Raw genomic sequence first — 22,926 nt, 5'->3', positions numbered from 1 at the left:
GTCAAAAGTAAGGGGAAAATGGGAAAAGTAAGAAAGACTGATATAGCAAAAAAGGCCAGTATAGCATTGGCTGAGACGACTAAAGAGGATTTTGTTTGTGTTGCCATGGGTAATAGATTTGAATTAAGTTCAAATCTTAAGGAAATAGATGAAGTAAGTAAAAGTACTGGGAAACATGGCAGAGGGATGGAGAAATGGTTGAAAGGGAAACAGGAGGCATTTGACTCTGGTGCAGCCCCGATAATTCCAGCTAATGAGGACACTTTGGAAAAGTGAGAATGTATGGGGAGGACGGTGTGGTATTTGAATATCTCCACTAACAAGGTTATCAAATCCCTCACTTCCAGGGAAAAAGACATATATATGGGAGAAATGGAGAGACTTGTAATGTGTAATATTAATGGAAAATACAGTGAAAAGATGGTGGGTGTAGCTAATGATAATGATGACCAGGTATTTAATTTGGGCGAGTGCATTAAGATAATTGAGAGGATTCTTTCTTAGGAAAGCCCATACCTAAACAGTGCATGGCTTTTAGAATGCCTACGCAGGGTTCCCAAACTTCAGTGCATAAAAACCATGGATATTGAGAGGGTGACACTCCCTGAATCTGGTAGCTGGGACAATTGGGCAACCGATCAATTTGGGAGAGCAGTGATAGGGGATTTGATTTGGGACATTCGGAGGCACTATGGGATAAGGGTTTCGAAATAATAATTTGTAAAAGCATTTTGAATAATGTCCCCAAAAAGAGTAAAGTAAGTATCCCTAATGGAAATAAAGAGCTAATCTCAGATAGTAGAAAGAGAATGGACAGGTGGATCCTGGACAGGAATTATTTTGAAGAATGTTGATAAATGGAGATGGGCCATGAGCTTATAATTATTTCCTGGAATGCCAGAGGGTTCTGATCCTTTTTACATAAAGATTGGACAAGTAATATGGAGAACTGTGATGTGTTTGCTTTCCAGGAGACATGGTGCAATTTTGGTTGATGGTTTCAACATCCTGGTAAAACCTGCACTTTGCAGTGGCAAGGGACGTCCAGTGGGGGGACTTTGTATAGGCACTTAGAGACCAATTACAATTAGAGGGTACAATAAATTTGGTTGCTCCCCCTTTGTCATGTGTATGATCATAGGGAATCTGGGTAAGATTGGTGATATATTATTTATAAATGTATACTCCCGGCCGGGGGGCATAAATGAAGAAATGGTGGGTAAGCTGATAAAGGACACCATTGAAGGTTGATCGATCGAATCTCTCAAATCGGAAATCATGATAGTGGCGGACTTTAATGCCTACTGTGAGGAGGCCACTGATGGGATGGTAAAATGGAATGATCTGTGTGGGGAATTTGAGATTGTACCTCCTTCTGATTTGGGAAAATATGGAATTGGACAAAATCACTCTCTACAAATCACTAATGGGATCAGATGGATAAACATGTGTCAAAGCTGGGGATTATCTTACTTGGACTCAAAAAAATGTGGGGAAAATCAAGTGACCTTGTCAAATGGAAAAGTGAGTTATTGTATAGGTTATCTGCCTGATTCATGGATTTATTTACGTGAAAAACGCAGATTTGCACACCTTTCTGCCCGTAAATCCCCATTCTACAAACAGGGATTTTCGAGCAGAAAGGCGCACAAATCTGCGTTTTTTTCCGCGCAAATAATTCCATGAATCAGGCTGTGTATGTTTGTTAGTGATGAGCTACGCATACAAGTGGAATGTTTTGAGCATATACTCGCCCCTAAAGTGTTCATAGGGTACTGAAATGACCATTTTTGAAACATAGTAACAGAAAACCCAACAAGCAGGAGATATTTTGAATATCCAGAGTACAGTGTGTGGGGAATAGAATACCATGGATGGAAAATAAATGTGGTCAAATTTGATAATATGTTTAATATACTGCCCATTGAAGGAGAGGATATTGCCTTAAATGGTTTCGAGGTTGTAAGTCACTTACTCAGTATGATACAAAAAAACAATAGTACAGTTAGTGTCACTCAATGTACTGGTAAAAAAATACAATGATATGTATGACAGTATAATAAATAAGAAGAAAAAGAGTGTAAAGGAAGAAATAAGCAAAGTAAATAAGAACAAGGAGATGAAAGAGGATGTGAAGAGGCAAAGAATAATTACCATAAGTCGAAGTTCAATAATTGGCTAAAATCCAAACAGAATGTCAATAATGTCAATTGCTAAAACAAATATATCTTATTACAAACCAATGATTCAAAATAATTCTGGTATTTGTATACACAACATCTTATTGAAGAGGAGAACGACGATGTAAATGTTATTCGCATTTGGCCCTGATACCCCTGGGTCTGGTGTGCATTACAAATGAATAAACTAAACTAAACGTATAACATTGAAAGAATGGTATAAATATAAACAACAGCTATATTATATGCAGATTAAGATCCGTGGGATAAATAGAATGATTTGGGATAGTGGTAAAATAACATTTCCATTTGATATGGCTTACATCCATAAAATAATACATAAAATGAAATCATCCAGAGCCCCCGGCCCGTATGGACTAGCAAATATAGTTATTAAACAGAATCTGGAAAAATGGGCCTATGTCTTCCTTCAACTGTTTACCTCCATATGGCAAAGTGGCATCATCCCTGATAGTTGCCACAAAGCAATACTTGTACCTATCTTTAAAAAAGGAAAAGAAAACTAGCGCTAATAATTATTGTCTTTGCCATGGCTGATACTAGTTGTAAAATGTTCTGCTTTCCCTTGTTGGAAATTAATAACAAATGGATTGAGGAGAAAAATCTATTATGCCCACAGCAAACTGGCTTTAGACAGGGCCATAGTACCCTAGATAACATGGTAATGTTGAACCATGTGGTTGCGTACACTATGGATAGAAAGGATACCAAATTGTATGTGTGTGTTCATCGATTACTCCAGAGCTTCCGACTGTGTCAATAGAGATAGACTCTGAAGCAAATAAAAAAAATGGGATGTTAGCACTGTAGTGTTGTATTTTTTGAGAGCCATGTATTCAGAAACAACAGTTAGAATCTGTCTGGGTAAAGGAGCTAATATGTCTCTCACTATTAAGACAAACATGGGGTTGAAACAAGGATGTGTTACATCTCCAGTCCTATATAGGCTCTATGTGGCTGACATGAGGGAAAGATTAGAAACAGTAAAGAATTACCCGCCTAAAGTTGGGGATGTGGCCATTAGTTGGATGACGTATGCAGATGTTACGGTCATCTTAGACAAAACTCAGATAGGATTACAGAGGATGCCGAATGCCCTGTATACATACGCGAAAGATAATAATTTATGCATCAACGCAAATAATACCAAGATTAGGGTGTTTGGAGGACAGAAATCCAGGAGGGAAAAGTATGATTTTAAGTGGAAGATTGATATGTAGATTTTAGAGGTAGTTGATATCTATCCTTATTTGGGAATATCCATTATGAATAATACTCCCAGGAAATATATGGCCAAAAAGGGGGACCATTCAGTGGAAGGCTTCCTAGAAATATATAAGATCTGCATCGTACTGGGTGAGTTATACACACTGGAGTCCTGGGTGGGTAGATATATCACTGGTTTGGATGAAATAGAGGGAAAATTATGGAGACTAGTTTTGAGACTGTCTAGGTCTACAACAATTGAAGCCATCAGATGTGAACTGGGACTGACCTCTTGAAAGGCACTATGGAAGATAGGTTTCTGTAAGCTGTATATCAAAATGATGGTACGGGAAAGTAACCTAGTGGGTTTGAAGAGTGTGAATGGTAGGAGTATGAACAAGAGAGAAAAGTTGAGTAATGTAATGGCCTACAGACCACTGTCCATGCTCTTTTAAATTACATTGGTCTGTGCCTACCAAGGGAGGTAGGTGAAATTGAATATATGTATAAGCGGCTAAAAACAAAAGCTATGGAATGGGATGTAATCAATTACCTGGTTATATTTTCAAGAAAGAAAGAAAAGGTATGTCACATATAGCCTATAGGGGTTACACCCCGCTGGGTTACTTACTAAAAACTAATAATAAGGAATTTTTTAGATTCATACCCTTCCTTCAATTTTATACCTTACCATTAAAGTGGTAAGGTATAAAATCAATTTTATACCTTACCATGTTTTGAGTACATGGAAGTGTGGATTCTTGTTCCTCGAGAGGAAAGAGTGTGTAGGTTTTGCCGTAAAGAGATGGAGATAATTATACATCTTTTAACTGCCTGTAATAACCTTCAGAATCAGTGCCTCAATGATGAAAAGACGGAGATCCTCATGGTTGGCTCCCCCGCTAAAATAGAAACACTCCCTCGCGACTATGCTGTCATCACCATTGATGGTACACACATACCCTTCCATAAACAGGCCAAAATGTTGGGTGTATACCGAGATGCCAACCTGACTATGACGAGGCACATCAATGCACTGTCCTCTGCCGCATCCTACACAACCAAACTTATCACACTCAGCCAGCAATTTCTGACCCCACAAAACTGCCTTACACTTGTACATGCCCTAATCCTGTCAAAACTTGACTATTGCAACATACTACTGTTAGTCACCTCCAACTCCTTCAAAACAAAGCCCTGCATGCCACATTGGGCATTAAAAGAACCAACCACATCTCCAAGACTAGGAGAGATGCACACTGGCTCCACATCAAGGCTAGAATCCTCTTTAAAACACTGACTGTTACTCATAAATGTCTCACTAAGAATGCCCCTACTTATCTCAACATTGCCATGTCTTACAATATAGCTACTAGATCCTTAAGATCCAACTCTAGTACCCAACTAGCTGTTCCTCGCTTCAAAAGATCCAGGGCAGGGTGAAGCAGTTTCCCAGTAGAGACCCCAAAAATCTGGAACTCCCTCCCCGCCCTCATCAGAAATAAGCCATCCCATCTGGCTTTCAAGAAATGTATCAAAATGTGGCTCTTCAATAAATTATGGAGTAAGCAGCTGACACTAAAGCCCACCATCCACATCACCCGTGTCCACCATGTACCCCCACCTCATCTCTGTACCAAAATCTAAAATGTATAAAATGACGTACTCTGCATGACTTCTAAAATGTATAAAATGGAATACTGTGCATATATTTCAGAACAGCCAGGCAACCAGCTCTAATGTGTACAGATTATAACATAGATTGTAATATATTTTATACTGTACTGTATCACTGATCTTCCCTGTAATCCAGCTTTTTGTAACCTACGCCGTCATACTTCTGGCTTTTGGGCGTATAATAAATGTAATAAATAAATTATAAGGGCTACAACGAATTAGTATGTGATATACGAATTATAGCATCTAACCAATTCTGGTCCACAATCTATATGGCTGAATCTTTGGTATATGTGGGAGCAGCATAGAGTATATGGAAGAGAACAATCAGATTGAAGGAAATTGGGCTGCGATACCACTTGAGAGATGGTTAATTGCTACACTCTGGCCCTCATTACAACACCGGCGCTAAACCATGGCGCTATTAGCACCATGGTTGGTGCCGGTGTTGTAACGGGTCCGCCATGGTTCAATGGGGAATTACCACCCCATTCCAAGGTTGGCGGGGCGGTAATTCCCCATTGAACCATGGCCCTTCCCCATTCCCATTTTCGCCCCATAGGGCTCTATGGGAATGGGGAAGGTGCTAAGTACGGTACCGCAAATTGAGGTACCGCACTTAGCACCAAGGTCCCTTTGCGGGTCTCTAATTTAACGGCTGGTGTAGACGAGCCGTTAAGGTCGGGTCCCGCAAAGGGACCTCGTAATCAGGCGCTAATGGGTTAACGACGCCGCAGCCTTTTACGGCGCCATTAACCCATTAGCGCCAGGGTCGTAATGAGGCCCTATGTCTCTTTGGGGCATAATAATGAAATAAAGGAAATAAAGGAAATTTGTTTTACATTATAACTTTTAAAGCAGATTAGTAGAAATTATGTATAGGGAAAAGCCAATTGGTGAATTGTAAGTGTAATTATAATTTAATATTATCGTTATAATATATGAATATAATGATTTGGTTTTAAAAATGTATGATGATATGTAATTGAATGTTGTATATATTTGTATAATTGTATTGTTTTTATTAAGTATATCAGGTTTTAACTAACCAATTGCACTATAAACTAAATACAATTTAAAAAAAATAAAATGTCTTAAAGTCAGTGAACATAACCGGCTGGCTTAGATATGTCCGTGACCAAAACCAAGTGGCCCATGTTTCTGATGTCATCAGTGATGTCATCAATGAAAATTGTGATGTAATCTTTGATGTCCTGGCTGTTAGTCTTAGCAGTACACGTGGTGACCTGAGTTATGGTTGCTTAGCTTACCGTAACTGTCCAATTTCAGTTTTTTTACATTTTTTATTTGTAGCCACAACATACCTTTAACAAAGTCAGCAACCATAGGTCGTACTGCCTTCATTTTCATGGCATTTTTTTGAACATTTCCAGGTGATTTTGTTGAAATAAAATTCATCCACTTGCGATTTAGGGAATTGTAATGGCCAGTTTAAAGGTGTTCCTGACTGCGCTGAACTGTTTCCGAATTTAAGAATTGCCATGCTGTTGGAGTGTAAAAGTAGGAACGTAGGGAGTAAATTACTATTATGCATTTTGTAAAAACGACGGAAAATTGACAAACGGGCATGCAACATGGTGTGGACCCAGATGTTGGTTTATTAAATTCCCCATGATAAGCTGAAGCAGAATATATATATATTATGCAAATCACAATGTTTTTGACACTTAATTAGATGTTTGCCAAAAGATGACATGAAAACAAAAGGGGATTGCAAATGGGAATTGACATATGTCTGTTCCAGACTCCAACCCCATCCTTAGAGAAAGGCTAGACTTGGAGGTAGAGAGATGGGTAACTGTCCAATCCTGCTTGCGATAATTCTTGCAGGGCAACAACCAGTATTGAAATTGTGTTGGTGACATCACCGGAATATAAAGTGGATGCACTATAAGGAAAGGGGTGAGCTGCTGAAAAATACTATCTGACAGCCACAAGGAAACACCAGAACAAATTGCTGAGATTGTATCTGGGTCGAGCTCTCTGTTGCTGGAGAGGCCTAAACGCTGACTGGGTCCTATGGAGAAGAGCTGAACACCATCCTTGAGAGTGGATTGACTAGACCCCTGCCCTGTTCTCCATGAGGGTTCTGAAATGCAGCTGGCTTTCCTGAGCTTTAATCAGAGGTTTTCAATGTAATTAGAATTGACCCCTTTGAAACCAAAAGGTGGGTGAATCTTCTGGCCTTAAATCCTTTCCCTTTATAGTGGGTGAGGGGGAAAAACTGTGTATATCCTTAACCTATTTAACTAAAAGTGTGAATTTAATTAATCACCCTTGGCAGAACACCACAGGGTGATTTCTGTTAACATTCTAAATTAACAAAGCTCATTCTCAGTGTACACTGGCAACTATAGACTGTAATATAATTGGGTAATCCTATTGTTCCATCAACAAAGGCCTTTAAGTGGAGGGGGTCTGACATACAAAAGTCTTAAATCATCCAATGTATTTCCTGTCCAATTTGCCCTAACACAAGACTTTAAGTAGAGGGGGGGATGCTGAAAATCCAAAATTCTTAAATCATCCCAATTTTTACTGTCCAATTTCCCCAACACAGACCTTTCAGTGAGGGGGGTCTGAAAACAAACTGCTAAATCGGCCTGTGTTTATTTTAAACCAAAAGTGGGGTTGAAATCATAATTGCCATATGCAATTCATGAACCAAACATCTAGCCTTTTAAGTGCGCAGGATAATAGAAACTGCACAGCACTATTTATGTAAATTGCTTTCTCGAAGTTTAATTGTGAGAAGGTGGTGTGTTCTTATTTTAGTGTAATTTCTATAACCTATCTTCCAAATAAATACAAATATATTTCGTATGCTCCAGCCAGGTTATTGGCTCACTGTGGGCACAGGGGGAGAAATGTGTGTGCCTCTTCAGCAAGTCCAACTCTAAAAAATCTTAAGTGAGTGTTTCAGGGCTCCTTGATTGGGGGCAGGAAGGAACTCCCCAGGTGGGTCTCAATATAACACGACAAATGGCATTTTGGCAACGGTGAGCATTGATCAACAATAGCAAAACTGCCAATTATGAGACACATTTTTAACAACTCTTCTCGACTCTTCCATATGTCTGAATTAAGCTTAGATGTAAAGTGTGCTCACATCAAAAAGTGAGCTGGCCATTATCTCAGGAACCATATACATACAAATCCTACTCATGTCAATGGGCCTCATTACGAGTAGGGCGGTAAGGGATACCAGGCACCGGTAAGGAGACCGGTGCCAGTAATCCCTTACTGCCCTACTACGAGGTCCCTTAGCGGGTCCCTCCTTTAATGCCTGGTCTGAACAGGCGTTATGGATGGGATCCGTTAAGGGAAATCAGAGCCAATAACGGTACCGCAAATTGTGGTACCGTTATTAGCTACTTCCCCATTCCCATTGAGCCCTATAGGGGCTCAATGGGAATGGGGAATGTTTTTTTCAATGGGGACTTAACGGTCCTGCAAAGGCCGGACTACACCGGTAAGTCCCCATTGAACGAGACTGGTGCCGGTACCGTTATTGGAGGTAGTCATGGCGCAAATAGTGCCATGACTACCTTCAATCTCGGAATGAGGCCCATTCCCTTAGGATTTCTGTTAATTTGGAAAATGAGCATGTACACAACCACCCTTACCTAAGACCAGGCCAAACTTCCACATAGAGATAGGAAACTTTAACTCTGAACAGCCCTTCGATCCCAGTTTGGTTTACCAATGTTGCAGCCAATTATCCTTAAGGATGTCTAAATTAGTATGTTTGATTCACTTATCTGCGGTCATTCATTTTTGTCACCAAAATAGTATCCTACGTTATACAAAGTAGTCTGGATCCCTCAGTGGGGCTATTTGTCACCTTCCTCTTCCTAATAGGGGTATTTTGAAAGAGTGCAGTATAAGGGCACCAATTGTCTATTTTGGAATGATAACCTGCTATTACAAAATGATGTATATGGTGTTTCTAGGTTTTTGATAATGTACTCAATAATACTATGTGTAACGTTGTTCTAATGACTAAGATATATATGGGAAGGGCTCTTTAGAAAGACATTGTACTATTTTTAAATAAGCCTGTTAGCAATGTTAGTACAAAAAAATAATGTCTTGTCGCCATTTATTTAAAATTGGTTCTGTTGAAGAAAAGAAAACACAACTCCCAGATCTCCGTGTTTTCTCTCGTCTCACAGTTTTTTCAGCCATGACTCATGTGACTCTAACAAACATATAATTGAATCACAGCAATCACTCACATAGAAAGATAAACATAGATATAGTCAGGCAAAGAGAGCCAGGGAGAAAATAGAGAGTGAGTGGGGAAAGAGCGTGCATGAGAGATAGTGAGGGAGAGAGAAAGAGAGTGCCCAAGCAAGAGAGTTTTTGTTCGGTGTCTTGTCACCAGGTACTGTTAATATTTAATTTGGCTAAAACACGTTTACATTGACATTTCACAATTGGAACACATATCATAGACGCACATTACAAATGCAATAAAACTATATACACTTCATCTTAATATATTATTTTTTTCAAGCCACTACATAAATACTTTACACGTTTCGTTTTTCCAATGTTTTGCTATTTCTGGTGGTATTTTCTAGTGTTTTAAAACATATATATAAAAAAATACATTAAGCACTAGCATGTATGCGTGATTGCTCCCACAGACAAATGTAGCCAGCACTATTTTCTACAGTTTAGAAAAGAAGTGTTCCTTTAATTGCTGTCTCCATACATATTTATTTCGTTTGAAGTAACTATGCCAGGTTTTGTTTGTATATCGTTCTATTTGGAGCTGATATGTTACAGTGCCTAATTAATAAAGAGAGAGAGAGAGTGAGAGGGAACAGGAGACAGGAGGGAGAAAGAGAGCACGTCAGTGTGTGTGAGAGAGAGAGTGGACACGTGAGCATGACACACAGGCAGATATAGCAGGAAGTGGATCACCAGAATTCTCAGCATCACAGGACAACACATTTCCTGTCCTGCATTTCTTTTTTACAAATCACTTGTATTACCTGTGTTAGTTCTGTTAGCTAAACTGAAGTAAACCAAACGACAAATCCCAGAATGGAATTTTTATTAAAGAAAAGGCCAAACCTGTAGCAACAAAAAGTTTAGTTAAACGTGTTAAGTTTTGTAGAAACTCAATTTCAACTGCAAGCAAAATTATTGCTTGCAATGATGCAATCCTCCTCCGTTACTCACCTTCCCACCCTTGGAAAGGGCAATTTTAAGGCATACACGCGACCGGAAATGACATTTGGACCCGTTAGGTTAAGGAATAGGGACTAGGTAATCAGAAGAGGTAGCTCAATCACCATAGCAGTTATTTCATGTATGGAGCTTTCAAAGTTAGACATTGAAATGTGTCCCAGTTCAAGGAAACCAGAATGTGTTGTTAATTAGAGATGTTACTTGTAACAAACACATATTACTATTACCCAGCTCAATGGTACTCATTTTATCAACAGGAAGTTGAAACAGCCCTACTAGACTATAAAAACATGTTCGTGTGTGGAGGTTTCACACAGCTCTTTGCAAAACTGCAACTGGAACACACTCTAAATATAGATGTGACTCTTCTCTCATGCAATAATAATCTGTATAGAAGATATGTGCTAAGCAAGTATATTTTAAAGGCCATTACATCTAGTAATGTTGACAAACTACTGCACACTTTCTCCTAAAAGGTACTTCCTAATTCGATCTCATCACTCAAAATTGTTCAGGCACAATTGTCAAGTTATGTTCTGCCAGTGTAGTCTTTTTGAACTGAAGTCCTTTTGCATTCCTCTACAGTTTCCTTATCAGGCGCTTTGTGGTTCTCAGCTTAGGGTAGAAGGACCTGTCAACTTCAGACTAGCCACTAGGCATGTCCGCAGGCCATGTCCTATAAGCCTATGAGTGATTAAAGTGTTACTGGAAAGGGTAAAAGGGCAACAGGCCGAACCAGTGCTTCAATTGGCCTCTTGGATGCTTCATGGATTGACAGGGTAGGGTTGAAGGTCCTGCCTGGACAAGGTCTCTGATTCTCAGCCCTGATGAAGGCGGATCGAACTTCAAACCTTTACCGCCGAAACGTGACAAATACAGGAATCAACAACACACCTGTTTCAAACCAAGTTGAAACCAACTTTTGCTACCAACCAACTTGGGATCACGTTGGCTAACGACCAGATGTCTAACATGAAAAGACCCTTGGCTAACGACCAGATATCTAACATGAAAAGACCCTTGAAATTTGTAATTTCTCCCGCCTAGAAATACTAGACTTGAAATATTCTATACTTACCTGAATGTACATATTTTCAATTGTCTTAATGTTTAGTACATACCTATACTTATTTGAATGTATATATTTCAATTGCCTTAATGTTTTGTACATAGGGATTGTTCTAAAACTGTATTCCCAAACTTGTCTATTGTCTTTGGATAACGACCAAATAACTATCCAGAATAGTTATATGTTACTGTGTTTTCTCTGCATTTACTTTCTCTTGATATGTACTTTACAAAACAGTAAAATACCTCTAATGTATCGTTTGTATCTTCAATTTTGTGTTTTAGAGATTGTAATAATCCATACCCGCATGCAGATTTATTCTGTGATTGCCAAAGATTAGGCAACACATTCTCTGCCTTCACAACTTAAATCAAGAAGACAGGCCCAACCTTTTGCCTGGCCTGGTTTTTTTCAAATTTCTAGTGGTTACTAGAACATAGTAAAGGTACACATCTTGTTTCATACCTGCCTGGACAAGGTGACAAGTGTGGCCATGCCCATCAGGTGAAATCTGGTTTCCTAGGGAATGGAAAACTGCCCTGATCAAAGTAGAGATTGGTCATATCTGCAGACCATCTGCTGGTTTGGGGGTTTCAGAGTCAGCAAAACAAAAACTGGTCCCCCCACCAATAGTGGCCAACGGGCATAGCCTATTACCATGGCCAGTTGCCATAATGGCCATCCATGACCTGAACCACGGTCAGCCAGCCGAAGGGGTCACCTTCCCCCATTACTGTTTAACGCATCACCAGTAACCACTCCAGCAAGGTGCAGTTTCTTCAGTTGTGGTCCTGCACAGCCAGAACCAAACTGCCCCTTTTTGTTTTTACATCTGGAGGTATATTGCACCCACTTGGAGACTCCGTCATCCTCCCGAGATTTGGGGTGATTCCCAAAAGGCAGCTACTCAACCTTTGGTGGTGGTCTGCACACCACAGGTGGCCCATAGATCCTGCATTGGACCAGGGACATTGTGTCCTTTATTTGCCCTTTTTAGAGACATATCATTCCCCTTGCCAGGTTCAAATGGGGGCCCATATGCTTGTTGAAAACATCTTTGACTAGCCATTCTCTTGGCACTTACATGTCTTGTCTCCAGATACATATATACCAACAATTCTCCTAAATTCCCTGGCCATTTTATGTCTGCAGCTAGTCAATCTGAACCTAGAAATCACTACTAGATGTTTGCCCACTTTGGGTAGTTATACAATAAGCCAAAGAACAGATTTACACCAAACCATGCAATGGGCACAGGCAGACAAGTCACATTTTCTCCACAAAGATTTGGCATTCATTAGTCCAGTATTTAAGGCTGTAGGTTGGAAAACAAACTTGCTGTTTGAGAAATCGAATGGGAAAAACATTTTGGAATCATTCATAACTTTGATTCCCTTGACAAATTCCCCCAAACATTTTCTGATAAAAATGTATTTGGGTCTATATTCTGTATTTCAAATGTTACACACATCATCTTAAAATGGTTCCAGAGTTATACACGTCTGTAAAAGTACTACTCCTTTGGGGGCATACAGCTTAACCTTAAGTACAGGGTCAGTAAAAGTGACCATTTAGATATTGTAGGGCAAGTTCAGGGTGTGAGGAAATAACTACTGCCCCTCAGGAGTATATGGATGAGCAGCGTTTTTCAATTCCTACTAAGCCCAAACTAATACTAGAACACCAGTGATCCCAATTATAAAGGTGAAACAATCATATGAATGGTATACCTTCTGACGAACTTCAAGGTAGCATGGGGCGAGGGCAATCTTGAGGGTGCAAGCCAGCACAGAATCATCCAAAACAATAGTTCAGTAAATACTCACATGTTGTGCTCAGTGTCCATAGCAAAGGGCTTTACAAGACCTGAGCCACTGGCATCTAGACTCTCCATGGGGACAAAATGACCGTTGAATTTGGTTACAGGTCGGGCCTGTGAGTAAAGTGGCAACTGAGCATGTTTGCAGTCCATGGGCAGTGACACTGTGATCTGCAACGGGGACAATGTGAACTGGGCTTGGCAACATGCTCGGGCCAATGGACACTTTGGGTTGCTTGGCATGGCCCACAGCATGGCCAAAGACATGACCCATTTAAAAGTGCCTTTGGCTGCAGCCCTGCAAACAGAGCAAGGTGGTTGGTTGGCCTGTTGACAGGTCTCTCTGTGTGTTGGCCTGTTGACAGGTCTCTCTGTGTGGTCACATACGGTATCTTTGTGGGGCCGAAAGCCATGCTCTGAGCAAAGTGGACAGGGATCCATTATCCTGCTCCCAGAGCAGACGATGACTGGGATTACCTTCAGGATTGTCCCTTTGGTCACTTTAGGTGGCTTTGAAGGCCCCAGGAAGTAGTCCAAGCTCTTCCTCAAGACAACCATGACTGCAAACAATGGCCAGTGTCTTGCAAATCCACATTGAGTAAGTGTTCTTCAATGGACCTTGATGCTGGACAGGCCCATAGGTTACTTCCAGTGGCTTGGTGGGGTCTGAGTCATGGTAAAATTATGTGGCAACTCGCTATTGGGGGAAAAGTGACCACTGAGCCTGGCCACCATCCAGGCCCAATGGGCTCATAGGGTGGCTTGTTGGAGAAATGGGAATGGCAAACTGCTATGCCACAGACAAAGTAGCAAGGGCTGTGACCCAACAACCCTCAGTTGGTTGATAGGTTTGGTAAAATGGACACTGACCATTGTCACAGCCCATGGCCAGGAGGCCCTGGACCCACCTAGTGACTAGAGAGCGTTGTCCCAGATGACTACGTGGGGCCATTTGGAGGGTTTTGGATGGGCTTGGGCATTACTCAAGGCCATGGCCAGGACACTGTTCCATCTGGTTATGGCTGCAGTTCATGGCTAGTGTCTGACCTACAATAAGGGCAAATTTCTCGCTAAGTGGAAAGACAATCTGGACCAACTCATGCAAATAGAAGAAATCTCACATGAAATGCTTACGCTGCGCCCTCAACATGCAAAAATAAAAATAATGGAAAATGACTGGATACAAACCCTCGAGGAAAAACAAAATACACCCTCAACTTACAATGTGAGACAGACATCAGATCCATTAACGAATTACCAGCCTACCTGACCATCTTTCCTGATGCCAAAATGCGTGCAATATACCTGAAAGTCCGAACAAACACAATACCAACACGTTTCTATTTAGCCAAAACCAGACAAATTGCACCTACAGAACATTTTTGTCGCTTCTGTTCCGACACCCAAAAATCTGAAACACTCTTCCGCCTACTAATGGAATGCAACTATCTCTCAGAACAAAGATCCAGATTCAGCAGCTACTATAAGATCGGAGAACAAACGATAGAGACAGAAGAGAGATGGATGGAAATGCTTAACGGCAGATCGCAAAAACTCATCTTGACAATATGCCAATTTCTACAAGAAATTCTAAGTCTTGGCAAACCTTTAATAAGTTAAAAAGAAACCTTGGAAAACTAGAGACAAATGAAAAGTTAAAAAAATTAAACTATAACATTTAAAAAATGGAAAAAATAAAAAATAAGGGCAAAACTGCCACAGAGCCTGACTCCAGGACCAGCCCAATGGCTAATGTGGATGACTAGGCAGGGGACAAGCAACACCAAAGATCACAGTATGTGGCCCATGTAAAGCCCAAGTGTTCACATCTATTAGCTCGGTAGGGCCTGGGGGTTTACTTAAAGCCATGCTCTGGGCAATGTGGTGACGCACCCATAAATGCAACCTACAGATTGGCTGCATTGAGCAGTCTGGCCACCTTCAGGACAGAGTGGCACTTAGGATTGTTGCAAGAGCGTACATATGGTCACGTCCTGTGGATTGGAATTCCTGGCGTTTAGCACGAGGCCATTCTCCATGCCAAGTGTCTGCTGTTACAAGCACAGGGCATGACCAGAGGTCATACACCCACTATAGAGGTTAGATGGCCACAGCGATTCTTTTCATGGCTAAATATCCCTGTTCTAATACCCCCACCACAACAATCCCACCCCAAAATCTCAGACAAGAAACATTGTTTTTAATCTGAATATTCCATTTATTTAAAATAATAAATCAAGAAATTAAAAGTGGTCCCCTAATTTTCATTTCTGGTGAAGTCACACACAATAGTCCACATAACTATAAGCCGCTAGTCCACAGAAAAGACATTCAACCTGCCTAAAATTATCTAATGTTTACATTTATATCAGTGGGGTATATTATAGAGAAACAATTAATGCAGGGAGTTTGTTCCCCCGCCCACAATAAAAAGAGCCACACTAATATACCTGTTTATATCATTCAATCTAAACCTGTCTATGAACCATACTATACCACGTAGACAACTCCCCCTTTAGCAATAGGTAAGTCAAGAACCAGGCTGTTGTGTAGAAAGAATATACATTTATTAATGAATATGTAAAATGGATATTTGTACAAGACCACATCACAAGGCACGTTACTCCATGGCACAAAACAAAGCTTCAATACAAATAAGTAGAACACTATTCACTTTTTGATAATAGAATTCACAAATATTTAAAACTCCACATGTGTATTTTCAATCCTGCTCTCTTGTAAAAAGAAACACAGGTTGAATAAGCAATCCAAATGATGGGGTCACCAGCAATACATTTAATGTAAAAATTAAGAAGCACCTTGAACCATGATCGGAACTGGAATTACTTTCTGAAATAATTGAAGAGCGATTGTGAAATAAAGAGGTAGTATGCTAAAGCAGACTGGAGACCTGGCACATGCTCAGCAATCACTCATGAAATTGGAAGATTAATTACAACAAAGCCAGATTTTAGAGCTCAAATACAAAAACATCATTGAGTAACTAAACACATCAACATGAGAGTGTTGAGTGCAAAATCCAGTTATATGCACTCCAGGACACACACAGTTGTACAAACCTTGACCAAACTACAAACACAAGTTGAATGATCAAACATAAAATAGTGCATTGCTGGAAGACATTGTGGCCTCCAAACAGTCCATAAAGGAGCATAAACATGAAAACAGTCAGCTAATTATAAAAGGTACTGACTCACAAAACGACTTTGATCAGATACACCACGATGTATGTATTTTGAGACAACAGAAGCAGCTGATTAAGAAATAAGACATCTTAAACCAATATATCAGTGCTTTTTTACAAAACACGAATCAGTTGAAAATGGATGTAGAAAAGGGTCAGTCTGGTTCTCAGGAACTGACCAGAATCAGGGAAGAAACAATAGATGTTAAGGAGCATTTTGAGACAAGCAGTATCTGACCTAGTGGAGGCAGTGCATTTTAGGGAAGCTGAAAATAGAGAACCTTTAATTTCAAGTGAAAATCACTGGTAGAATGCATGCATAATACAAGAATCTCAGAGGTAATATGAAATCCTTCTGGAAGAGGTTCAGACTGTGAGGGAATAAATGGTTGCTCAGAGCAGGGTGTCAGTGTCAGATTTACAAGTCCAACTCGCTGAACATATGTTTGAAATCCTGGTGGAGTGAAACAAGTGTGAGAAATTAAATAATGAAATCCAAAAACATAAACAGGCATTGAGACACCCTGACCAACAAGGGTATGGAATAGTGACCTAGGAGAGTTGCACCTACCATCAAGGACCTCATGCCATTTCCCTTCAAACTACCAGGTAGAGACTAGAACAGACCTCATTCATACCTCATCATACCACATATAGAGATCACAAAAACATGGGGCAGGTGGGCTCACCCATCCCTAGTCAATCTGATCATGAAGGCCAGACTTTATCTGACATAGATGGATATATACCTCTACCAAATGGAAGGCCAAGTTGTCCATTCAACGTGTCCCGGGATGCCCAAGATAGCCCGGCGAGTACTTCTGAACCTGAAAATGCTTAAGACGAAAAGATCAGAGAATTAGACTTGCAGAAAATGATCTTGCAAAGAGACCACCTAGAAGGCTTAGCTGAAAGAGAAAGGCAAAAGCTTCAGCCGAGGAAGGGCATTTTAAAAACCTTCACACATTCAGGTGAATGGATAGATTACCCCAGACTACCTGGAAAGAGGGTTTGTACCAATTGGGAACAGTCCGAAGAAGAGACTGTGTAGAACCACGCCTTGTCGCGCATTGAAATACTTGTGTATATGCGTTTTATAAATGCCATATCACATCTTATCATATCACCTGCTTCGCCAAAAGGTTATTAAAGGGAAAGTGGCCCTGAGAGCTCACAGCGGCATAGGAGAAAGGAGTCCAGGTCCCATGATTCTGCCAGGTATTCCCAATCTCATAGACATAGGGAGCGCATATGAGACAGGGTATGGAGAGCCAATAGAAGCACTGATTCTGAGGGAGGACAGACTCAGATTCAGAGGCCAAAAAGAAATATGAAACACAGAAAGGGTTTTGTTAAAGACCCAATCAGGCAGATTAAAACCAAAAAGAGCTTCATGACCCAATAGCACAAGAACGCCAAGTATTCAGTGTTGGAATTATTATTATTGACAATTTCTATCAACACATTGAAGATCCTGTGAGTTTTCTTCTAACAGAATTGAATTATATCGGTAAAGAGAATCTACGGGTATTGATAAAAATGTCAAAAATCCAAGACAGTTTGTTGGTATGGAGAACCCCAACTTGATGTTACCAGTGGGTGGTACCTACCTCATTGCGAAGCCTGATGTTGAATCGGACCCATGGCATGGCCACTTCCGCATTATAGGAGTTTTCACACAACATTGAAAATCTTGCCAGAGGTACCTGGTCACACATGGCCAGGACCTCACCATATATCTAAAGGGGTGTCTTGTATGTGCTCAATTTCAGCCAAATTCCCCCCACACAGAGTTCCCCTACTGAAAAGAAGAATGACACTGCCTTGGTCAGATTTGCAATTTGATTTCATTGTGCCAGTGATTCGCTCATCTTGGCCTCCCGCAAAGGATTGAGTCAGACCGAGGAAGTAATTTTACTAGTGAGGTGATGACAAAGTTGTGGGATATTCTAGGGGTAAAAAGAAAACTTTACAATGCCTACCACCTGGCATCGAGTGAATGGGTTGAGAGATATAATACGACAATTGTAAGCATACTGAAGAAGTTTGTGGCTGACTGCGGACCCAATTGGGACTTTCGATTATCACTTCTCCTGATGGCAATTAGGTCTACACCATTTTTTGCAACTAAAATGTTTCCATTTGAATTTATGACCGGATGGAAAATGGTGTTACCTCAGCATCTGCTCTATAGAACTCTGGCGCAGACGCTGAATAATGTGTCCACCATTCATGAATATATGGTGAAATGAAGGAAACAACTCCAGCACGCTTTGCTTATGTCCAGCGTAACTTAGAAAAGTCGGTAGAAGGGATGAAGTCATACTATGATTTGAATACCATGAAAAAAGAGTATGAGGTAGGTGACAAGGTTTATCTGTACAACTTTCAGAAAAACCAGACCAAGGAATTGACATTTGTTTGGATAATTACAGGTTCCTTCTAGATTTCTGTCTTCCTCCTAGTCTAATCCATCTCTCAGGCAATGTTGGTTCTCCAGCAATTTTTCCAGCAGTTCCCACTCAGATTATTTCAGACAGCTCTCTTTTCCCATTGTGTGTCCCCTTATAAAATCTTAACCTCACCCACAAAATATCTAAATTATCAAGTGTCAGCTTATTGGCTCTTGATTTGGATTGGACGTCTACAGGACTCACCTTTTCTATGATTGGTTCCTTTTAGTTACTCGGCTGCACTCTTGGGAGTTTTTGAGTCCACCCCTTTGAATTATCTTTCTAAACAATTTGACAGTTGCAGCAAAAATCTACAACTTTGCAGTTTATTTTCAATTTACAAATAAGCATCATAAAATATAGATATCTGAATTGATCTAACCATGTGTCAACACTTGGCTCCTCTTCCCCTATCTCCTCCTCACCTGATTCTTCCTGTGTCTCCTCTAACTTTACTGATTCCTTCTTCTTCTTTGTCCTTATGCTTTCCACTGGCCTTTTCTCCTTTTTCTGACGTAAGTAAGGACGTGCTCTGTCGGTGGCCACCTTGATCTGGATGTTATACAAATCTTGGGGATACCCGAGGAGCACGCCCTTGGTGCTGGGAAAAAGCCCAAAGGCAAAAAACCCTGATAGATGTTTGCAGTCCGTCTTCAGATGTGGTGAATGCTTGATAGTATCTTCCAATTGTCCTGGAGGTAGGATACCAGGAAAGAGTCCAAAGATTATTCCGATACTATATTGGAGGGCGGAGCTGTAGAAATCCAACTGGCTCCAGAAGTTCTAACAAAACGGACGGAGCCGGAACACTGGTATAGGATGAGGGAGGTAAGAAAACGAACGGACAGAAAAGAGAAAGAAATAGAAAAAAGTAGAAAGACTCAGAATACTCAGTAGGGTGGCAATAATATAGAGCGGGACAGGCTAAGAGGGGTAGCCGGGATAGACACTTAAATGGAAATAGCGGCAGCCACAAAAGATGGTTAACGCTACGTGTATGAAAGAACAGCGAAACAGAACCAACCGTTACCTTACCTGTAAGCACCTAACGTGAGGAAAGAAAGGTGAAATAAATGCAGAAAGGTGGGAAGGAAAGGATAAGCAGAGGAAATGCTCTGAACAGCGAGTCGCTCTGGAAAAGAGACTGGCAGCGAACATAACAAAATTGATACAACGTGCCGAGCGCCAGAATGCATTGTTGTTTATAGGTTCCGGTGGCCATGTTGGATAAAAACTTGACCGTCAACCTGGAACTATCAGATCCATGTTAATAGTATTTCCATCGTTGCAAGAACTTCCAGGGTACATGACACCATGCCAGACCTAATGAAATGTGTCTGCCATTGGCATGATGTTGCAGGTTTGAATGGCAGATTTCTGTAATCTATTAAAAAAATATAAGTTATCAACATGCGATATTCTATACAGATAATTCAACAAACTTTCCCTGAAACTCTGCTTTGTGACATTTTCTGGGAAGCTATAATCACATTTCAGCTGATAACTTTAGTTCTCAATGTTACATTTTTATCAACGTAATCCCATCTGATTGGTCTTCTCATAAGCCTTTTGAGCATATTTGAGTCATTTTTGTGCATATTATGATTCCCAAGATATTCAACAACATATGATCCTACATAAACCTATGGCCATCCCTAAATACATGCATCATTTTAACTTGGATTAACCTCACATTTCCTCGCCTCAAGAAATTTAACATGCAGTTTAGACCATCTGCTCCTTTGTTGACATGGCCTGCTATTAAGTCTTTAGCTACTTTCAAAGTTAATAGCCGGGTCATGGGTCTGCTTATCTTATATGAACAGAGGAGGACAACTCCACCCACCCTCTCAAGCGTCATTTTCTTTTACATGTCAATTGTCAGTCAGATCCTGGACCTCACCAGGAATCACATTTTAATTCTGTTTTGTTTAGAGTTCATCTCCATTAACTGGGTCTCATGTTTTCACAGTGGTGATCTGTTCACCTCATAAACCTTTAGTCCAGCATAAGCTGCATCCCCTTCTTGGCTATGTGAGCTTCAAAGAGATTTTTAGATCGATAGAAAATGTATTGCTTGACCTTTTGGCTTGCTGTGGAAAAATCACTGAGCTCAGCACAGCTCTTTGTTCAGTTGCAATGAACAGCAAATATATGATGCTTTTATATTCAGACTTTTCTACATGATTTGCACCAATGCCTTGAAATACAAAATATAAAACAGTTATCATCATTCTCACAGTTTCTTTTTAAAACACCTTTGCAAGCCACCAGTTTCCTTAATCTGTGTCGTTAAATGTCCTTATGTCAACTTGAGTTTTCTTTCCCATGTATTCCTTCCTTCCATGTTGCAGAATGTGTTCATTTCTATTTCCCTGGCAGCTTTATTTTTGTGGAAAGTGCCTTTCGTTTTTTAAAATGTATTAAAAGATAGGCCTGTGATGTTGGGGCATTATCTTTCAAATACAGGGCCAAATTTGTGTGGGTAGTTTTTGTTACTCTGTAAATAGCATTTCGATTTGTGGCAGTTGAGAATGAAATGCTACCCTTTTTGTTTGACTGTCACGTCTTTACCTTACATGTTTCTGAACATTTTGAGCCTAAAATTGTCAGGGCAGTTCATTAGTCTTGGGGCTGTATTTACCCCATATATCACACACAAAACTCTATTTATATAAAAGCAAACATGCATGACTAGTCTAGAAAAAATAATTAATAGTCTTCAATATGAGCAGACAAATTAATGGATTCAAAAAGGCAAACCCCTTCTTATAATTAACTTTCTCCTCTGAAATCATTGGCATCAGAGAAAAATATTTGCTTAATCTATGATGAATTCAACTCTAACATGTTGCACGCTGCTGGTTTCTAGCTTGGACTTAAAGATGAGAATATTTGGTAGAGTTGACTATTTTACACTTTTTCTAAAGGCTTGGGTTCAGGATAGAATGTTTTCTTTTGGAGAACAACATATCTAGATATTTGAAAGGGTTGCGGAAGCATGAGATTATGAATTGAAATAGAAGTGGAATCAACAAGTTAGCTTTAATTTGCATTACAAGTCTACCTAAGTCTACCTAACGCAGAATCCTTCTAGTCTGTGTAATGTAACATGAGACATTACATTGGTTATTTAAATTGACATTATATTCTTGGAAATGAACAGGTTAAACTATCTTCTTTCCTATTCCACTTTCAGGAGCAGAACACTTTCTTCAGGAATTGTCAGAAAAACAGATTCATACCGAACTCTTGATTGCAAGTCTTCCTCCAGGGGATTGTCTTCTCTAAGGTACATGGCTTTACTCATTCCTGGGTCTTCTCGCTATGTATTCATGTTTGTAAGTCTTTTGAGCACTCTGAGGCCTTTGGGCGAGTGGTGTCATATATAAATGTTCCAGTTAGTTAGTCTTTTATGCAAAGTATAGTTTTCACAGGTCATGAATTGTATCAATACTTAAAAAGCTGCGAGACACATTGTACACCATGCTCGCAAACCCAGATATACATTGCTCTTGTGAAAACTGATGAAATTATATAATAATGTGTTACTCTGAGAAACAAGTACGCCATTCCCATTTTCTGATTGTAGGTCATTCTAATTTAAATCTACTTCCATAAATGTTCACTAACAGACCCATCCTTCTCTCATAACAAAGCATGTAAACAGAGGTCCCTGAAAAACCATTGCATATAATAATTCTATGGATATTTATCTAAATAATCTGGGAATATTGTACTCCTTTTGGGTTTTTTTCCAAAGGCCTAGGACTGATAACAACATCAACAGCTCAAGGCACCTCCACCCATGCAAGTATGCAGTTGAGTCCATTCACCTGCTCCTTAATATAGTGTTCCGATGTGCATGTGACACGGGCCGCACATCTGAATTCCTATGTTCAGTTTTTAATACAAAGTGTGCAAAAAGTAGATCAGATAATGTATTTAATTATTTGTCACTTTTAAACTCCTTAATTCTAGGGCTCCTCTTAATTACATGTTTTGTTGGGGACTTGCTATCAACAGGATATGGTCCTCATCAAGAGTTGGGTGGTAAACCCTAAATGTGACCT

Source organism: Ambystoma mexicanum, chromosome 1q (genome assembly GCF_040938575.1).
Source record: "Ambystoma mexicanum isolate Mex_15411 chromosome 1q, UKY_AmexF1_1, whole genome shotgun sequence".
NCBI classification, from domain to species: Eukaryota; Metazoa; Chordata; class Amphibia; order Caudata; family Ambystomatidae; genus Ambystoma; species Ambystoma mexicanum.
The sequence above is the reverse complement of the archived record's forward strand: the minus strand, read 5'-3'. Positions refer to the sequence as shown.